Here is a 21523-nt window from a genome sequence, read left to right as displayed (position 1 = left end):
AGGTATTTCTGTTTATTTACAAGGAATGTACGTAACGTCCTGAGTATGGCAGGAGTCAAACAACGGGGAGAGATTCTTTGCTCACAGTTCTAAGCCTCTTTTCAGCCTGCACTGTGCCACAAACCTCTCTCTAGGCTTTTTCTCAGGGCCGCACTCCCAGTGCTTGTGCTGTCTCCTTGGCTTTCTGCTCCTTCTCTATCTGGTGTTTCTTGCTGCTTCTCTCACAAACACAGACACGCACAGCTCCACCCACCTGTGCTTTGGCCCCTGGTTTTCTGTGCTGGTCTGCAGGGAAACCCTTTGGGTCATGTGATTTAGCTTCTATTCAAGTCTTGTTTTATGCCTGTGTTTTGGGTAGCGCTTATGATGTTTCAGCTATCTGGTTCCATAAAGAAGCTCAAGTGCATTTCCACTCACGTTGAAGGAAAGGCGACGGTCGGTCACACTCACTCACTCACTCCAGTGAGGTTTAACCCAACCCATAGCATTATCTTCTGGAGTCTCTTTGATCACACCTCCAAAATCTTCACTTGATATATTATAGACTGCGAGGGGCAGCAACTGGGGTCATACATAGCAGGATGGTTCTGGGGGGAAAGTGCTGGCTCTTGTAAATGAAACAGCGGGGAATCCCTGTGATAATACTGTGCAGGTTCTGTTCTGGGCAGCAGAAGCCAGTCTGGGATGAGGAGATGGGAATTCCTGCAATGCTACAGCACAGAGAAGCAGGGGATCTCCTCTAGTCTGTACAATAGCTGTAACCAGCCTGTGGTGGTATGCAGAGGCAGCCCCCAGTATTGAAAGCCCTCCATTTGGATTTGCTCTTCCATATGGGAGCGAAGGTTCCAGGTGAAATCAGGAATCTAGGACAGGTTTGTTTGCTACTTCTAAGTAGCGCTCAACACAGTGTGTCAGATGGGAGAATCGCTGGGCGCTAGCAAAATACAGGAATGTATCTAAAACCAGGGGGCACTTATTAAGTCCGGAACTGAGCTTCTAAACTCTGCAGTCGGTTTCATGGCGGCAGTGACTAAGGGCCGTGAAGTTTATTGATCTGGGCCTACGTGGCTCAAGTTGATTTGTAGAAGTAAGGGCACGAATTGGTTTCCTTTTGGTTCATTCACTTCTTTGGGTTTGGTTGCTTGTCTTTGTAACTGACTGGTTAGATTCTTAGAAATCCTGGTTTCACTGACTCCAGCACAACAGCCCCGAAGCTACCGTCTACCTGTACCTCAAATGCTCAGATACTGTGGTGATAAACACGGAGTAAGTGCATAGACAGAACTGGCCTCTAATGATGGACAGTGACTGCCTTTTCATTCCACTGGATTCAGAATAATTCATTCATGGTATCTAGTTCTGCTGTTAGCCAGAAAGTCCTTACACACACATACACACAACTCTCTCTCTGTGTACATATGACTCTGTGTGATATAAGGTTCGACAGTGATTCATTCCCTGGTATGAGGCTGGAATAACTGAGTTGAGAGACTTGGGAGAACGACTCTTAATTCATGACCTTTTGAGCTGTGGCTAAAATCCATTAATAGACAGTTTGTCGAGACGTAGATGTGACCGCTCAGCACATTCTCTGCTGCACCGTCCCTTTCCTTAGCCTGAATTTGCAAATTATACTATGGAGACTCTGTTAAGGTTTTGGTTTTTCTCCTGGAAGCCTTTCCTCCTTTGTCACTCAGCTTTTCCACTTGCACAGCAAAAACAGGGAGCCCTTTGCTAGCCATTTAAGTTTCTTTTAACAAAAGGACAAAGAATTGTCACTGGAACTATGAAGAATGATTTCATGGGTAAACTTGTTTGACTCCATATATTTTAGATCATAGCCTGAGGTCAATAACTCTTTTTATAATACAGATAGATGATTTTTTGGCCTCGCAGCAGAACAAAATATATAGTGATATATAAAGAAGTCACTTCTCAGCATAATGTAAGAAACAATATATATTCTCTAAGGGGGCTCCTTTTAGACATCTGGCTGTATCATAAAACTGTCTGTTGATGAGCCCAGGCATGTACATAAAGAATATCTGGCAGTAAATGGCACATCACAGTACATTCTGAAAGCTGAAAATTGACATGGAATTGCAAACAAGTCTACCTCCGGGGAGAGAAGGGAACAGGGCAAGTACCAGGAAAAATGGTGTGGTGTATCCAACTGTCTCCCAAGGGAGGACATGCAAAGAAACTCTATTGCCCGGGACATTTGAAATGAGACTGAACAAAAGCACTCGAGGTGGGTACACGGTAGGGAAAAGTCCTAATACAGTCTTTTTTAATCTCCGATTTATGACTATACGTTATCAGAGGTAAAATAGGTTTCTGCCCCACTCAGACAAATATTCACCAAACTTCGTGTTTCCCTTTGCAAAATTCTCATAGAGACGTGGGGAGGGAACCCTGCCACCCAGCTCCTGATATACCCAAGTACTGTACTCATAACAAAAGTAACTGGAGTCTTTGAAATACCCTCAGATAGCATTGGCACTAAAGCCTGCTGTCTCCTCTAAACGCTGCCAGCGTCAGACGCTATCTCAAGTGCTCCTCTTCCAAAAGCTCACCTCCCTTTGTGTTGACTAATGACTGTTTCTCTGATGTGCTCTCCCGAACTCCTGATTCCCACCCTTTGAAATCTGGTGATATACATCCTCCTCCCCTAGAGGCAGGAAAAAGGAACGTGTTTCTCTCAATCTCTGAATAGGTCATTGGTTTCCTGTCCATTTCTGAATCCAGCACAATGTCTCTTCTCCCGTAACCCCCATTGCATTCACCTTCTGGAACAGCTTCTTTGCACCTAATTTAATCCCTGATTCATTTCATATTCCATCAAAGACCCCTCTCCTCTCCGTATCTGATTCCTAATAAAGCAATCAAACCTTGCTCCCAGTCTCCCTGTTAACATTTTCCCTGAAACTTGGTCATATGTTTTCATACCTACAGAGTTAGGCACTGGCACTTAGTGCCAGTGACTTCAGTGCTATTTGTGTAAGGGTTCCTGGATTAGATGGTTAGTTTCTATTTGAATGGATTGACTGTGATCCATTGTGACGCTCTCTGGGATGCTTTTGTGTAAATAGGGTTTAAATAAGTGTGTCTGTCTGTGTGTGTGCATGTGCGCCCCTAATATTAGAAAAACAGCACAGGAAAACAAGCAAACCACATTGCAGGCAGAAATCTGGTTCCATGGACAGAGATAATAATATGAAACAAAGAGGACCAATAGACATAGGCCTGAATCTCTTCTCACTTGCTCTATTGAATTCAGTGGAATTATTTTTGATTTATATTGCTCTCAGTGGTGAATCAGGCCCTGTAGTTGACAAACAGATTAAGACATAATCATACAATTCCTTTCTTTTACCATGTAATCTGTGAATATCATTTATGTAATTTATGTGTATTGTATTGATAAGTGGGGTCCCAGTGAATTATCCTAGGGAATTGTGATAAGGAGTCATGTTAGGTAATTCCATACATTTTGCTTTTGTTAGTGATGGAATGAATATCCGTGATCTATACGTGAGTCCGGCAGTTTAAATTTATGTGGATTAGTCTACAACTGGCTGTAATTTTCCAGTTTTAGAAGAACACAATGCACTCAGGGAGAGACATTGTCAAGAGAATTAAATGAATTCACATCACCATTTTGTGGGTTGGTGCTCCAGTTTGACACCCAGCTCATAATTGCCATTCGCATCAGTGGCGGAGAGAGATTTATATGCAGAAAGAGAAATCGAGATTAAATAGCTTGCTTTGCATCACATCTACCGATGAGCATTTCCACACACCAAACATTTGGGATTCTGGATACAGAGGCTCCAAGATTCTTCTTCGTGTGCTTGCTCACATCCATTCCATGCTAGGTGTGTGTGCCGTGCCACATGCACTGGTACCGAAGTATTTTCCCTCAGTGGTATCCAGAGGGCTGGCTCTAGCGTCCCCTGCAGTGGTGCACGTATGCGCCGGTAAATAGGTGCTGCCACCCCAGCCCCTCCACCCCCAGTTCCTTCTTGCCAGCAGTGACTGAGCTGGAACGTCCTTGCTTCTGCAAGCCTTCTACCAGTGGTCTCAGCTGTAGATTTAGTGTGCACAGTTTGTTAGATAAGTTTAATTAGCTAGAGTTGTTAGTTAGAAATAGTTGTAGTTAGTCCTGCAGGGACATAACCCTAGGGACGGGGCATGTGCAAACCGTGTGCGTCATGTAAGAAGCCCTTGCCCATAGATGATCCTCACCAGAGCTGCTTCAAATGCCTGGCTGAGACCCACATTTGAGACAAGGGCAGGATCAGCAGAAACGTCAGACCCCGTGTTAAAAAGGACCGGGACATCCAGTGAAGAGCACTCCTGATGGAGTCTGCTCTCCGACCGGACTCCGAGCCTGGCAGCTCAGACTCTGCACTAGGGATGTAAGGGGCTAAACGTTTAAACAATAAGCAGAGTTCTTACCATTTACCAATTACTTTAAACGTTGCCCTCGGGGGAGGGGGAAGGTGCTGAGCCCACGCGGCTCCCCGCCAAGTGAGAGCTGCCCAGCTGGGGCTCTGCACGCATGGGGGGGAACCACACTGAGCTCGGCGCCTCCCCGTGAGCGAGATCTGCAGCACGGCTCCTTCCCCCCGCGCATTTAACCATTTAAACATTCTATGGATCGTTAATTCAACGAATGTTTACATCCCTACTCCTCGCCCAGTACATCAACTCAACGTGTCCTGCTGGCACCAACTTCATCCTGGCACCGGTCACCATCCCCGGCGCTGAAGAAGCGGCACAAGAAGCTGCACACTGGAAGAGGGTGCTCCCCTGCCCCTAAAAAGGACAAAAGGGAGCGGGGGATGAGCTGAGGCCTGAGCTGGGCCGTTCGTCTTCCCTGGAACTCAGGTCAGCTACGGCCTCACCCACTCTTGACAGCCAGCCAAGAGTGGGTCCAGAGGCAAGCCCACGATGGGGGCCCTGCACAAATCCTCGACGCCTCAACACCGCTGTCTGACCTGTCCTCGGTCACGGACACCCTGACAGCGGTCACCAGGGTCCCCGGCGCCGATCCCCGGAGCGCCACTACCAGTCGCCATAGTACCATCGTTGACACCTACAGGCTCGGCACCAATTGGCAGAGTCCCGGCACTGCTCCCCGGTACCGGAACGCTGCACCTACCAGCGCACTGAAGAGTTGGAGAAGAGGGTGGCACCACCATGGTCCCCAGAAGAGAACCCCTCGGATTCAGAGGGAGAGGAGGTCCCTTTGCCCAGGGTTCATGTGAACCCAGCCACGGCTGCAGGTTTCCCCCCGGCCTACCATCGGGCTCGTGGGCACTGAAACAAGGGCCCAGACCATGGCAGTTCTGGAACCCTTGGGAATTCCCTCCTGTCCCAGGGTCGCAGATGTAACGATCTCGGGAACGTCCGAGAGACACTCAGAGACGGTGTCGCGCCTGGCCCCGGACTTGGATGAAGAACCAGACCAAGCTGTGGGGGCTTCAGTGGTATCTCTGGAAGAGGCTACCCCAGCTACAGAAGAAAAATTGTTCACTCCACCCTTACTTGCCTCATCATCATCATCGCCTTATGAGATGGTAGCGGGTCCTTCTGCCTCTGACCCGCAGGACGACTTTAGAGTGCCCCAGGAGCTACTCGAGGGTAGCTGTGAATTCCGCCTTGGAGGCGGAGGAGCTGAAGGAGACCGCAGATGCGCCCTTTGACATTTTGGTAGCAGTAGCCCTTTCTAAAGCGGTCCTTCCCATCCATGAGGGAGTTGTTTGCTTGTCAAGGCTTTATGGCAAACCCCCTCCTCTCTGTCCGCTACATCTAAAAGGGCCGAGAAAAAATATTATGTGCCTGCCACGGGGTTCGAGTATCTGCGCTCTCACCTGTCCCCGGGGTCGCTGGTGGTGTCAGCCGCTAATGAAAGAGACGGACGGGGCAGTCAAGCTCAACCCCCAAGAATAAAGACACAAAGAAGCTGATCTCTTTGGCAGGAAGATTTATTCGACTGTTAGCCTCCAGCTCTGCATATTGAACCGGCAAGCCCTGCTGGGGAGACATGACTATAATATGTGGCATCCCATGGCCAAACTCACTGACTCTTTGCCCCAGGACACTAAGCAGGAGTTTGTGGCCATTTTGGAGGTGGGTGAGTCAGGCCCCAGCTTCCCTCCAGGCAGCCTCTGACTCAGCGGCCAGAACAGTGGCATCAGTGGTCTCTGTGCGTAGCGCCTCATGGCTAGAGTCATCTGGCATATCTGCAGAAGTCCAACTGTCCATTCCCTTCGATGGTGTGGCGGGCGCTGTTCTCTAACCAAACAGATTCCAGGCTGCACGGCCTAAAGGATTCCAGGGCCCTGCTCTGCTCCTTAGGCCTGTACACTCCAGCTGCTACCCACCAGGCAGTAGGCAGGCCTTTTGAGGGTGCACGCAGGGGGCCTAGCAGACAACCCAGGATCTAACCCTCCCTTTCTTTTCAAACTGCCTTTCCCCCTACCTTCCTGCGTGGGCAGCTATAATGTCAGACAAGTGGGTGCTAAGCACCATTGCAGTGGGGTACACCCTTCATTTTATTTCGATTCCTCCTTCCCATCCCAGTCCCTCTTCAGAGATCCTTCTGACGAGCAACTTCTCATCCAGAAGGTGAAAGCCGTCCTGCAGGTAGGGGCCGTAGAGGAAATTCCCCGACATTTGAGAGGGAAAAGGGTTTTACTCCTGTTACTTTCTAATCCCAAAGGCCAAAGGAGGCCTGCGGCCCATATTGGACCTACATCGCTTCAGCAAATATCTCAAGAAGTTGACATTCCGTATAGTCACCCTGGCCTCCATCATCCCCTCCCTGGATCCAGGAGACTGGTACGCCACCCTCAACCTGAAGGATGCATACTTCCATATTTCCATTTTCCATGGCCACAGACGGTTCTTATGGTTCATGGTGGGAGGCAACCACCACCAATTCACAGTCCTCCCATTTGGCCTATCAACAGCGCTAAGGGTGTTCATAAAATGTATGGAGGTAGTTGCGGCCTACCTCAGATGTCAGGGAATACAAATTTACCCTTACCTCAACGACTGGCTCATCAAGGGCTGCTCGGCAGCGCAGGTCTGGCGCAGTATCACAATACTATGGGCCACCAGCCAAGAACTGGACTTGCCGGTAAATGAAGAAAAATCTACATTGGTACTTGTGCAAAGGTTAGAGTTCCTCGGGGCTGTCCTGGACTCTACCTGAGCCAGAGCATTTCTACCTCAAGCCAGACTTCAAACCTTGTTAAGCCTCATCACCCAGGTCACAGCTCACTCCCTCACCACAGCCAGGGTTTTCCTCAGACCTCTGGGTCACATGGCAGCGTGTACCTATGTGGTACAATACACAAAACTGCGCCTCAGACCCCTTCAAATATGGCTAGCGTAGGTTTACTCCTGTTGGAAAAAGATTCCAAATGAGGTTCGTTTACCCTGCACCAGATAGAAAAGAGATCCACGCAGGTAGTTGGGCAGTCTCCAAGTTTTATTTCTGCAGAGGTCAGACACTTCCCAGCAAGTGGTCAGTGTGAGACCCCGAAGGCATGCTCTTTTGCATATTTATACAAACATAGACAAAGAAATTATATATGCATAAATTCTTAATACTTAATGCTTATAGGTACATTCAAATTATCTCTATTGCTATTGGCCTACTTCTTCTAAAGGTATTCATAACAAAAAACATGCTAACAGAAGATTTCAGCTTATCTCTCTTGGCTGCTTGGTCTCTCTCAAGGCTATATAACTAGTTAGAACCAGTTGAGGCTATCTCCTTGCTTCTTCTAGGAACAGTGTCTCTGACCCTGGTACAAAACAAGCACTGTAAGAACAAGAAAGGAGGGGGCTGGCAATCTCTACAAAATAGCAGAACACTAAAAAGAACTAAAATGGAGTAACTGTGGTCAAGCAAACAATTATTTTCTTTCACTCCCCATGTCCACAGCCTGGACATGATCCTTACGATTCCACCTCAAGTACTTGCCCCATTGGCACGATGGACAAACCCTATCTATTTAGCAAGAAGGGTTCCCTTTGTGGCGCCATGCCTGATGCTTTCCTTTGTATCGGATGTCTCGGACCTAGGGTTGGGAGCCCACCTTGGCTCCCTCAGGACCCAAGGCCTCTGGTCCACAGAAGAGCTGACACACGAATGTCCGACAGCTCAGGGAAATCTGTCTAGCCTGCAAAGTATTCTTTCCCCAGGTGTTGGGAAAGGTAGCATGAGTGTTGACAGACAATACAGCATCAGTATATAAGGTCAGCAAGCAAGGGGGAACAACATCTTCAGCCCTGTGCTAAGAGGCACTCCGTCTGTGGGATTTCTGCATGGAACGTGCCATCCACCTGGAAGCCTCACACCTCCCGGGAGTCAAGAACATGTTGGTAGATCACCTCAGCAGGTCCTTCTCTTCTCGCCATGAGTGGTCCCGGCACGTAGAGGTAGTCAAGGTCATCTTCCAGAGGTGGGGCGAGGCAAATCTCCGAAATCAAGGTTCTAACATCAGAACCTCCCTGTACTGTGTTTTACAAAGATAAAGTTCAGTGGTGCCCTCAGCCTGCATTTCTACCAAAGGTGGTATTGCAGTTTCATGACAACCAGGACATCTTCTCACAAGTCCTTCTTCTGAAGCCTCACAGCTCTAACTAAGAGAGCCGCCTGCATACCTTGGATGTCAGACAAGTGCTGGCTTTCTACATCGAAAGAACTAAGCCCTTCCAAAAATCCACGCAGCTCTTCATCGCGGTCACGAAGCAAATGAAAGGTCTGCCAGTCTATCACAGAAGATTTCCTCCTGGATCACTACCCGCATCTGGACTTCTTACAAGTAGGCAGAGGTCGCACCTCCTGTCACTCTGACAGCCCATTCAACAAGAGCACAGGCTTCGTCAGCAGCTTTCTTAGCCCTGGTTCCAGTTCAGAACATTTGCAGGGCCGCAATTTGGTCTTCCGTTCACACCTTTACGTCCCACTAGGCCATCACATAGCAAGCCCGGGACGATGCAGGCTTTGGCAGAGCGGTGTTGCAGTTGGCACGTCTGTGAACTCCTGGCCCACCTCCAGAGGTACTGCTTGTGAGTCACCTGACACGGAATCGACATAAGCAAGCACTCAAAGAAGGAAAAAACGGTTACTAACCTTCCGTAACTACTGTTCTTTGAGATGCATTGCTCATGTCCATTCCATGGCTCACCCTCCTTCCCGTCTGTCGGAGTTCCAGCAAGAAGGACATGGGAGGGCAAGGGGGGCTGGCAGCGCCCCTGTACCAGCACATATGCGTGCCATTGCAGAAGGCCCTACGGATACCACTGAGGGAAAAATCTCCGGCACTGGTGCACATGGCGCGCAAACATAACCTGCCATGGAATGGACATGAGCGACAGCAGTTATGGAAGGTTAGTTAACAAGTGGTTTTTTTTGAAAGGTTGCTAATTATTTTTGGCACTGCAGTTTTTGGGCGCGTAACTTGAGTCACCATAGCGGGGTCTGATCTACAGAAGCGCTGAGCACCCACTTCCTGAAAATCATTCCCATATAAGATGTCGCAACTGGGCAACCAAAATCACTAGTCATTATTGAAAAAATCTCAGCCTAAATCTTTTCCAGAGAGATGCTGAAAAGGTCCCTCTAAATGTGCAGTTGGGTGTGTGTCATCTGCATTGCTCTTTTTTCTTTCTTTCGCAAGATCTCAGCAAATTCCAGGAAGGCATCAGTTATCTTTAGCACCCAAAGGAAAAATCGAAGGGAAGGCTTCAATTACTCGTATGAAAAATGAGTCGCCTACCCAGGGCTTTTCCATTTGCTAGTTGTGCTTGTTTTAAAACTGAATTATAGAGACTGCACATTTTTCCAGAGACAAATGCATTAATTTTTCTCAAAACAGACAAGAGGGAAGCAGAGGGAAAATAAGATAATAAGAGTTTCCACGGTGATTTATATGCCTTTGTGAAAAATAATGGGGGCAGAGCACAAATATACCAGCAGCCTGCAGGGGAGACAGGGGGCAGCTGTGACAGGGAAGATTGCAGGGAAAGCTGCCAGAAGTCCAAGTAAGATTGTTGTTTTTAGATGATATAAGATCACTCTGCGTCTCTAGCTGGTTTGAAATATATATATATAAACACACGTAAAATATATGCCATATGATGCACTCAGAGTCAGCAAAGGCTACATTGTTTATACAGGAAGAGATTGTGTTCCTAGCCTGCCTCGTTGCTATCCTATTCTTTTGACCAAGGATAAACTGGGACCTTTAGAAAACAAAGTGGTGGATATAATTTTAAGAGTTGATCTTGCATGTATTTATACAGAGTGGGAGAAATCCCTCCCCATCCCCTGGCTGATTGCAGGGAGGGGTATCGGATTCTTTCCACACGTGAGCAGATGCTGTTTGCTCAGCCTGGAGTCATCGTGGAGGCTGCTGGACCAGCTCTTGCTGGATTATTTCCTGCTAGAAACTGCAATGTGGGCGTGGAGGGCTGGATGGCTCCGTGGTTTGTTTGCCAGCTCTTGGCCCCTTTACATTCAAGCAGCTGGTTGAAGTCAGCAGCAGTACTTGAAAGTTCTTCTCCTCGTTTGGCCTGTGTGAAATGGTTTGGTGGTCTTGGTCTAATTCTTCATGGACAGATCAGTGTCAGAAAGCTCGAGGGCTGAATGGACCTGGAAACTGAATTCCTTTTTCCTTTCCAGAGTTGGATCCCCTCCTGGGTCAAGATTAAGCTTCACAGGGTGAAGATTTTGCTGCTGCTTCTTGTGCTGCAGTCCTCTTCTCTGGATAGGTGCTGAATTAGCAAGATGATCTCTTAACCTGGCTCTTTTTACCCCCTTTTCCCTCCTCATCCCCCCCCCCCAAGTTCACTAGAAACCAAAAAGACTTCGTAATTGTTTCCAAAGGAGAAACGGCTGGCCAGTCAGCCTCAAAGACAAACCAAGACATGCACTAACATGGTGGAGAAATTGGCATGTCCGCTGAGAGGAAAGGTGGCTTTGTGGGTGAGACGTTGGCCTGGAACTAGGGAGAGCTGGGGTTAATTCCTGGCTCTGCCACAGACTCCGTGTATGACAGAAGTCCCCAAACTGTGGGGCGGGCCCCCCTAGGGGGGCGTGGAAGAATGTTCGTGGGGGTGCGGCAGGGCCTGGGCCAGTGCCCACGGGGGGCGGGAAGGAGTGCCACCCAGCCCCGAACCAGCTGCGACCCAAGCTCCGCTTCCAGCCCCACCCCGAGCTGAGGCCCTGGCCTCGGCTCCTGGCCCCAGCTCCTGGCCCCTGCCTGGTCCCCAACCTCAGGCCTTGACTGCAACCCAGCTGTGGCTCCGCTCCTGCTCCCAGCCACAGACTCACCCCAGTTGTAGCCCTGGCTTTGTACCCTGGCCCCTGGTCCCGACCACAGCCCTGCTTTCAGCCCCGGCTCTCAACCGTGGCTGGGGGAGGGGAAGGAGGTTGTGGACAGAGGGATGTGGGGCACGAGGTAAAACGTCTGGGGACCATTGGCATATGACCTTGCTCAAGACATTTAGTCTGTGTCATTTCCCCATCTGCAAAATGGGCAGTAGTTCTGCCTTGTCTATGTAGATTTTAAGCTCTCTAGGGCAGGGACTGTCTCCTACTGTGTGTCTGTATGGTGCTTGGCAAAATGGGGCCTCCCAGGCGTTACGGCAATACACATCATCATTTCAAATAGCTGGCGAGCCGTTCCTCTGGGGATGGGCCATAGAAATCCAAGAGATGGTGGTAGCCTGGCAAATGGGAGTTGGAAAGGGATGCCGGTCAGTGTTATGCTTCATGAAAAACGTGTCCCGGGTCAATGCAAGATATACATGTCGAGAGAGAGCACAAAGGAGGAGGAAGGGAGCTGAGCCCCTCCCCATGGTGGAAAGAAAAAATCCAAGGTGATTTGCTTGGCACAGAGTGTTGGGGGCTATGATCTATTGTAGTAAAGTCTGAGTGAGTATTTGTCAGAGCCTCCTGTTAACTCCCCTCCCCTCCATCTTTCATCCCTCTTGTTCTTTGCAGTTTTTTCCCCCCTCCCTTGAACTTTCTATATAAACGTTTCGGCCTTGGCATTATTTTTTCCCATTGAAATGAAACAGTAGGCGCTTCATTGGTTTATTATTCCAGTGAGAAGTGCTGAGATTCAGCTCCTGCTGGAAGAAAGACAAAGGTCTGGACCTCAACTCCTGCTCATATTGAGTCTGCTTTTTCCTTCCCTGTCTGGGGACAGTGGTTTGAGAGAGAGAACAGCGGTGCTGGGTAGCGAGGCATGTGTGCTGGGAGGGAATGGCTGGCTCAGAGCATTGGGAATAGATACACTGAGCCTTTCACCTCTTTGCCCCGGGTGAATCTCACGGTTCAAAGCCAGCCCAGGTTGTCAGGGAACTAGTGTTGTCAATATCAGACGGCAAACACTATGTGAAGTGGATTCAGCCCAGTTCCTAGTGGACGGGCACTTGTCACAAAATGAATTGGCACTCTTGTTGGTAGTCTTAGAAAGCCCAAGCTGTGACTAGACCATGAGGAATGAACTCCCTTCTCAATCCTAAACCCAGTGTTGGTTTGAGGCACATGCGTAGGGAAGTGTGGCCTATAACTCGCACTCCTTTTCTGTCCGCTCTGCCTGCTCTTGGATAAAATGAAGACCTGGTTTTCAGGGAAAGCAGTCTCAAGCTGGAGCCGATCGGGAACTGGAATTTTCAGTGCGTGGGAAATTCTGGCATTCTGAACTTTTTTCCGCAATACGAATCAGATCGAAGAGCCGAAATTTCCTGCAAAATGAAAATTGCAAAACAGTCCAAACATTTTTGCTTTGGTCCTGTTGAATTGTTTAGTTTTGTTGAGGTAAAAACGCTTTGTTTTGATTTTATCATTTGGGTTGATTTTGGCTTGACTTTGATATAATATTAAAACAGTAAATATAACATAGTATTAGAAATACAATATGTTAACATTTATAGTTTAATACCATAGACAAGTCTAAACAAAATTAATCAAAACAATAGTCAAAATGAAACTTTTACCTCATTAGAACTAAACAATTCATTTTGAATTTTTTCCCATGTTCCCACAAAACATTTTAATTTTGATGAAACTGCACTTTTTGATGGAGAACTATTCCATCGACATTTTTTTCAACCAGTTCTATCCAGCCCCCTTTCAGGCAGGCATGGACTGTACAGAGCTTGTTCTGTGGTCAAAAGACAGTGGAGCAATGGGATGTATTCTGAGGTGCCTCTCCAATGAATTAGGTTGGAATCTTCATGCTACTTTTCAAATGGATTCCTATTCTGTCTTGGTGTCTGAACAACAGCAGAAGAAAGTACTACTGGAATGAGTGCAATATAAATACAGAGGAAGACTGAAAGTGGCATCTTACAAAGCGAACTCCAGATCTTTCCCAGCTCAAACTTGTTTGACTAATGCAAAGTGCACTCCAATCACCTGTACCTGCATGGAAAACAGGCCCCTGTTCGTTTTGCAAAGAACTGATCTGAGACTTCACTGCATCTTTCAATAGCTTCCAAGCAGAGACTCTTTTGCTACCTGGAACCATGCAGTCAAAAGCCAAAAGATCCATAATTATTTGCTGTCACCGTGTTGGCATCTCTATCTTCTAGTTGTTTTACCCTGGAAATGTAAGACATCAAGGTCTTTATCTTCCCCTCCTTCCAGTTCCCATTCCAGGATGTGTTCTTTAAAGACAAAAGTGTAACTTTGAGCAGTCACTTCAGGAGGAAGAGGAATTTAATATACACACTGCAGCTGTGCCCCGTGGACTGCGAGATTTGAAAGATTGCGTTTCTGTCTGTCTCATGGCCTCAGGAGTGAATAAGTGTGTGGCTGTCACCTCCAGACAGGGCTGCAGGCAAACTCTTGCCTTTTCTTGCTTAACATCCCAGCATTCTGCAGAGAGATTTCACTCACACAGGCATAGCTGGCCTCTTGCTACTTGCAGGCCTGCCCTGCAGAGAGCCGCTGCTGGGAGCGCCATCTCCAGCCTAGCGGAAAGCACTTTGGTATTTTTGGAAGGGTCATTTCACTCACATACTGAGTTAAATAATCACCCCTTGCAGCGAGTCATGAGCGAGTTATTATTTGGGTGGAGGGGCATGTAGCTACAATGCATGCACAGTGCCCAGATGCTGCAGCGGTAGGCATCTAGAAATGCCAGTAGGGATGGATTGAAGGACCAATGAACTGGTTAGATAAAATAAGAATCCTATCTTCAAATATTAAACCAAAGTTCTCAATGAACACCCCCCACCCCCGCCACTGCTCAAAGATACTTTTGATTAAAGCTGGTTGAAAAAATTCAGCCTTCTAGTTATTACGAATTGTTATTATTTTGGTAGGAAGTTTGAATTTTGATAGACAGAAAGGGACCATTTTCATTCCAGATTTGACTGGTTTTTCAAGCAGGCCTTCCAGTCCCTTTTGCTCCCCCACCATATGTCTCTGCATCTGTGTGCTGCAGCTGGGACTGGAAGCATGCGTTCCCAGTACCATGGGCAGAGCTGTTCTCATAGTTTTTCCGGCTTGATTGGAAGTCTCTGAAACCCAGCAGCAAAACCTCTTCTCATGAGCTCACCTGCCCAGCCTGTGATGCTTATCTGGATGACAGCTTTGGAGTTTTCCTTGTCACCCCTCCTCGGCTGTTTCTCTGTAACAGAGTGGCGTAACCCTGCTGATTTAAGATGAAGGGTGCTTGGCTGAGCAGGTGGGCTCCCCTTCAACGCTCTTGGGCCATGCCAGCTTGGAGAGCCAGCATGCAAGAGCCAGGAAGTCTCTTTCATGACTGTGCAGCACTCAGCCACTGGCCAAGGCTAATTGAAAGCGGGTTTTAAGCCCAAATGAAGAAAAAGTAGGCACTTGCTCAGGGCCTTGTATTCCATCCAAGCTCTGCAATTTATGAGCCAGCTCTGTCTCAGCTGGTCGTTCACTTTTCCTGGTCCCCTTACCTCTCCAGCAGGACTGAAGGGACAGAAATCTTTGCCTCAGAGCTCTCCTGCCTTCAGATACTGTCTGTCTGTCTGTCTCACACACACACTAATGGGAGGACTGGCACAGGAGGCCCTGAACTCTGGGGAGTGGGCCTGGTGGGCCCAAGTTTGGGCCCCTCCGCATAGTAATATTTATTTACACACAGGAGCTTGTGGTTCCACTATGGTTCCCGTAGAATTAGCCGGGAGTTAGATACAATTATCAGAAAAGGCATCTCCAAGACAATTTGAGTTCTGAGTGCAGAGGGGACTGGTAATGCAATACCGTGCCTTCTTTAACTAGATTGCCAATTCCAATGCATCCATTAGTGACTAGTTCTTGCCCTCTTATCAGTTCAGTGTCCTGCACAAAATGAGTATGACGATCTCAGTTCAATTCCTGATGACCGCAGTTGGCTCGAGTCAGCAATCTGAATGTCCAGGTGAAGCCCCCGCTAACAGAGTGTGGTTCTTTATCCCCCTCTAGTGACTAGATATGGCGGTGAACAGGAAGCAGAGTCGATGGTGGGGGTCTGGAAACGCCTCTTTTGGGTCATGAATAGAGTTGGGCAGGAATCAGATTTTTTGTTTTTCATGAAATTCTGTTATTTCAAAGAAATTTCTGAATGGAACAGAAACAAACCATTAGTGACTAGTTCTTGCCCTCTTATCTTAAAACAAAATTCTGAAGGAAAAAATGGTTTGGGAGGGTCAACTGAAAAGTTTCGTTTAAATAAAATCAAAACATTTTGTTCAAATTTTGACCTTTTAAAACATTTTAAACGTCTTTATATATAAAAGCAGTGAATTTGGTTTCGAAAAGTCATTTTGAAATGAAAAATTGAAACTCTTTTCTTCCATAGATTGGTGTGACATTATCAAAACGCTTCATTTTGTGTGTGGGGGGGGGGGGGAGTGGTTTCCCAAAATGAAAATTTGTGGAAGTGGACACGTTTTTCAAAATGCCCGTTTCCATAAATGCAGCATTTTTTTTTGTCAAAACAGTTTCCAAAATATTTCCAACCAGCTGTAGCTGTGAACCACTTTTTCATCCCTTCTGAAGACACATTCTCAAGCCTCCATGAGGATCTAGTGACCATCCTTGGTCCTGTTCTCATGCAGGAGGCAGTTTGTTCTCTCCTACAAGGTCTCGATCCACTCAACTGAATTATCCCATCTCAAGTGATGTCTCCTGGTCGGGTGAGAGCCGCCTAGGTTGGGAGAATGAAGCAACCTTGAACTACAACCGCCTGTGCTGTGGCCTGCTGTCTCTAGGGTTGTTAGTCGGGCGCTTTCCACCAGCTCTATATTCCTCCATCCCAGAATTTAAAAAGAAAAGCCATTTGTCTGCAGTGTGCTCACCATGGGCCGTTCAAACACAGATGACCACTTGTGCTTTCAGAAAAGCCCATGGTTCGCAATTATTAGCTGCTAATAGTGGCTCTGCTGTATGATCAGTCATCTTTTAAGTGTTTCTGCATCTGTGTTCCGTTTGGTCCTTTCCCTGTTCCTCCCCCCCCCCCCCCCACCACACTCGCTGAGGCCAGAGTAATTAGCTGGAACAATTAGTAACTGCTGACTCATCGAGTGAGTGAATGGAATGAGTGTCTGTGTGAGGTACACAACTTCCTGAGTGGACCTAATTGAAGCCTAAAGAGATTTTTCACAGATTCATGGGTTTTCAAAGGAGAAATTTGCATATTAATAAGAAGCTGTTCAGACTGATTGGCTTAATGTGTTTGGGGTAAGTATAATTAAATGTCAGGGGAGATATATCATGAAATAATGGAGCTGAAGCTAATTTATCAAAAATGAGGCCTAGAGAGAGACATTCAAATAATAAACAGTTCTTCAGCCTTTCTTTTTAGGTGACTTGCCTAGTCTGGCCTCAGTACCTTTTTTTTTTTTTTAAGCTTCCCAAATCAAGGCACAGTGGGATTTTATTTTGTTGTATTTTTCATCCCCCCCCCCCCCCCCATGTGGCTGTAAAAATGAAGGTTTCCCAAGTATAAAAGCTCAAGTCTATCTGCCATCGTATCCAGAGCGACCAGCTCCAGTTTATGATCCCCCGATAAGTTATTTCTACCTTGTGTTGAGGGCGATGCTAGGAGCTGGTCCCCACAAACTGAGCTGGGCTCAAGGGACAAAGTTTGGATCTGGCTTTCTGACACCCTAAAGTTTGGTTGGGTTTCGATCTGGAATATTTGTGCTGTTCCCTTCCAAGAGGAAGGATGGTCTTGAGGTTAAGGCATTCCCATGGCTCTCAGGACACCAAGCTCTGCTACAGACACTCACTGTGACCTTGGGTAACTCGCTTAGGCCCAGATTTTTAAAGATATGCAGATATTGCTGTGCTCAGTGTTGCAATGCCTAACTGATTTAGGAGCCTGAATTTCATTTTCAAAAGGGATTTAGGCACATAAGACTAATTCCTCTTTAGTCTTCTGAGTGCATAAATCCCTTTTGAAAATGAGATTTAGTTGACGTTGACATGCCTTTAAAAACCTGAGCCTTCATCATTGCGTGCCTCAGTTTCCCATCTGGAAAGTGCGGATAGTAACAGTTCCTTCCTCCCATTCTGTGTCTGGCTTTTCTATTTAGATTGCAAGGTCTTCAGGGCAGGCACTGTCTCTTGTCGTTTTTATGTATACCACAATCAGGTCTTGATCTTAGTTGGTGCCTCTAGGTATTATATGGGTCAGTTGCAAAATTCCAGTCCAGAACTGGAAATCAGACACCCTCACAAAGTTCAGGCAGGGTTCAGCTCTAGGGTATTGGTTCAGGCCAAAAATTCTGCTTGTGACCTTCTCCCTTACCAACCAGCCCCCCATGGTAGAAGCTTGCAATGCCTTTCTCCGTGTAGTCACCATTCCGTGGCTAAGCAAAGGATTCCGGAGATCTGTGGTCACTTCTCTAGAGCTGTCAGTCTGGTATCTTTAACCAGCACTACATTCATAGGAATTTAAAAAATATATATGTTGATAAAAGAAAAGAAAACGGCAGCCGCTGAGCCTGATTTGCCTGTTCCATGTAGTTTGGATCTTTATTTACAGTTATGCAGAATGAGTGTAAACTGCTTCCATCCTAATTTGGTATCATTTTGCTTTCACTTTGCACACAACATGAGGTTAGGAGGCAGTGAGCGAAACCGTGGGGAAACCCTCCTTTAATGTAATGAAGCACAAGGGGAATCAGCAGGTTAGGGAACGATCGAGACGTCTGTATAAGAACGCTGCACTGGTGTCAGTTTTTGTTAAGAAGCGACACAGTTAAAACAACAACAAAAAAACCAACCAACAACTTGAATGTATCCAAGCGAGTCTGTTGGAGAAATGAGAAATCACTTCTAATTTGGCAGCTGCATTGGTGACGGTAGGAGATTGTAGAAAGGCCGATTTGCTTCATTGTTAGAATGAGCTTTGCTGTAAAGATGGAGCAAGTGACTGGGGCCTTGCTGGGCCATTGGACTGTTTTGGGAGTAGTGTCTGATTGGCATGAAGTGCAGCTACTGCCCTCAGCCCAGACGGCCTCGGATTCATCCCTGCTCCGGTGCAGAACCTGGTAGAGGGTTTAACAGTGGGGAGGCAACATCGCTTCCCCATCCTGTGGCTGTTGGCAGCATTTTCAGTAAATACAAGCTCAGATTTTCAAAGGTGCATGTCTGGCGCCTGCATAGAAGATTCTGAAGTTGAGGCCCCAAACTTGAATGGCCACTGTTGCAAATGTGTGCTTTAACCTCGCTCTGTTGCAGAGACCCCCCTTCAAGAATTCGGAGGACCGTGTTCACCCCCTTTTTAAAGGGCATTAAGTGCCAAGCGTTGTTATTGTCGGAACGTCATTACTTGTGGGCCCCTGCCAGAGGCAGGAGACTTGATGGGCCCATGGTTTTGTCAGGAACGGCAGGTCTTAGGGAGGAGGGGCGTTCTTTCAAAGACACACAGGAAAGAACCCTTTCCTTGTTCCCCATTTCCCCTTGGGGAAGGGAAGGGTAGATCAACAGGTCAGCCGACCGGTGGGGGAGGGAGAGCAGCCTGAGCTGAGACCACCTGTCGCATATTTCATATATATTGTAGGTGGCAAGCACAGATTAACCAACATGGCTGTGTCTAAGGCCAGGAGCGCATGAGGGTGCTCTAACCTATCGATCACTCCGCTGGAGGTGGTGCTGGCGATGGGGAAGCCAAAGAGAAGCGGTGGTGGGTCCCCCATCAGCCTGGTGGATAGCACTTGTGCGAATGATCACTTCCCTACTGCCACCACTACCCCCCCAAGCAGGGGCAGAGCCATGGTGCAGGAGGCGGGGCTGTGGGCAGCCCCCCATGTGTGGGGTTTTTGGGGGTCCTGGATTGCATTAGTCCAGTCTTGGTAGGTGGACAGCTCACAACAGGACAGGGAATTTGCCAGCAGAATATCCAGACAGGACCCAGCCTCTTCATAACAATAAAAAGTACCAGGGCGATTTTAATTGTTTGCTTTTGCAAGCGAGGACACTGAAAAACAACTGCAAAAACCAGCCAGTCAGGAAGATGAAAGCAGCTGCATCGAGTGCTCAGATTGTAGAAACGCAAATGATTTTCTTGTTAAAGAAAGGAAAATCAATGGCCTGCCCAGCTAATGGCATCAAAGGATTTCTGCTTGTCAATAACACTTAGGAGCTGAGAGTCTCTGGGAGATGCCCAGATGCGCTTCCCGAAAGAACCTCCTTTCGGGATCTTTTTGGTACATTTCTGTTTTCCCAGCCCAACTGGGGAACAGCGGGACCCCTGCGTTTCCTCCCGTGGTCACTGCTGTCTTCCTTAAGAGACAAAAGACTGCTCTGGCCACTGGGCTCTGTTACCTGACACCCTGAAAGGAAAAGCGTTGCTCATCAATAATTAACCACAGCGATGAGGGAGAGGGATTGTAATCTGTAATTAGCTGTGATCAGTGCTGTTTTCCCTCCCACTTCTTCGTGCCTTCCTCCTTTCCCCTCGGGTTCTGTTCCCATCTTTAGCAGGCCAATCAACAACGAGTCACTGACGTATCAGGTCCAACAATAAAGAAATAGTAAGAAACCATTGTCCTGCTCTGCCCTGTGCTTCCCAGAAGGCCTCAAAAGCCACACCTGCGTCAAGCTAGATCTTGAGCTAGAAAGGAGGCCTCTAAGGAACAGCCAGTTGCTGCAGCAAATGGTGTTGGTGACGTTGTGTATTGACTGAGGAGTCTTTCCCGCGGGGCACTGAATGCTCTCGACTGGGGATTTCTGGGTGCTCAGAGCCTCTTGGAATTGGGCCCAAAGTTTTTAAAGTGCTTTGAGAGCCTCGGGAATGGACGATGTTGGACTTGATTTGATCACTCAGAAGAGTGAGAGAGATCCAGGCAAAGGGTGTTTCTGTTTAAAAATCCAGTTAACTATAATATTGAAAACATAACGGGGGACCGTACACTATTTCCTTTACCCTTCAGAATAGGGGGTGGGCGTGTTTTTAACCTCAGGCTCTCAAGGCCACCTGCAGACAGAAGGCCAGATCTCCAGCTGGTGTAAATTAGCATAGCTCCATTGCCAGCTGATGATCTGGCCCAGAAGCCCTCCCTGGGATTAGTCATCCACCTACTGATGAGCTCTCTGTCATCACACACAGTAAACCTCTCAGCCTGTGATGCTGTCTGTGTTTGCTTCTCATCTCTGATCATTTCTGCCTCTGAGCCCCTGGGTTCACAGCAAAGTGCAGCGGACCATAGGGCTTTGTCTGGGGAGTTATTCAGGAAGAGGTCTGTAGATAATCACGTACCTTCGCTGTGTTCTTCTGTCCTTTCGCCTGTACAAGCCACTGATGCTGAGGACCTGGGCCACAATGAGTTAATGCTACTCTGCATCTCAGTGACTGGAGACCTGTGTTCATATCCCTGTTTTGGATCCTCTTGAAAACGGGTTGATGCAAAATTTCTCAGGGTTGTTTTCTTAATTGTGAGAGTGTTTAAAGCCACCACGACCAGCAATAAACAAAGGTGACTGCTGGGATGCTACTGTGATAACAAAACTAGTCCCGCCATGCTGGAGGAGTGAGGGCATGAATAGAGAGGAAAAGGCCTCACTAGAGAATTCGTTCAAAGTGAGTGAATCTGATAACTCCATGAGCAATGGACTGCGTGAGGGACAGTGGGACGCTGGGGTCTGTTTCCAACTCTCCCACTGACCTCCTTCGTGACCTTAAGCAAGTCACTTACCCTCTGTGTGCCTCAATTTCCCCACCTGTAAAACAGTTGTAATAATAGTTACCTACCCTGGGCATGTGTATGTTTCACAGTGCTCGATCAGTAAATCCGTGTTTGTAAAATGCTTTGTGACCCTCCCATAAAAGAGGCTGTAGAAGTGCAAAGTATGTTAAAGAGCCTAGGCGCCCTAGTCATGGCCCAGGAACCCATTGTGCTAGGTGCTGAACAAACACAGAACAGGGTGATGTTCTATGATGCCAGGGTCTGTTGCTGCTGTGGGGAAAGTGGCTAGGTCCCTTACCAGTGGCTGGCTGTTTCTGGTGGCATTCTGCCTGCA

The 21523-nt window shown here is 47.6% G+C and overlaps 1 protein-coding gene across 1 annotated transcript in view; it reads left to right on the top strand.

The window, feature by feature from the left end:
- The window catches only part of LOC137152906 (heparan sulfate glucosamine 3-O-sulfotransferase 3A1-like), an 81992-nt gene that overhangs the window by 31917 nt on the left and 28552 nt on the right, over nucleotides 1-21523 (top strand). The window lies entirely within an intron of this gene.

Source organism: Emydura macquarii, unplaced genomic scaffold (genome assembly GCF_026122565.2).
Source record: "Emydura macquarii macquarii isolate MOO-44397 ecotype Brisbane River unplaced genomic scaffold, CSIRO-AGI_Emac_v2 contig_1230, whole genome shotgun sequence".
Taxonomy (NCBI): domain Eukaryota; kingdom Metazoa; phylum Chordata; order Testudines; family Chelidae; genus Emydura; species Emydura macquarii.
This window is presented reverse-complemented; position numbering and strand designations above follow the sequence as displayed.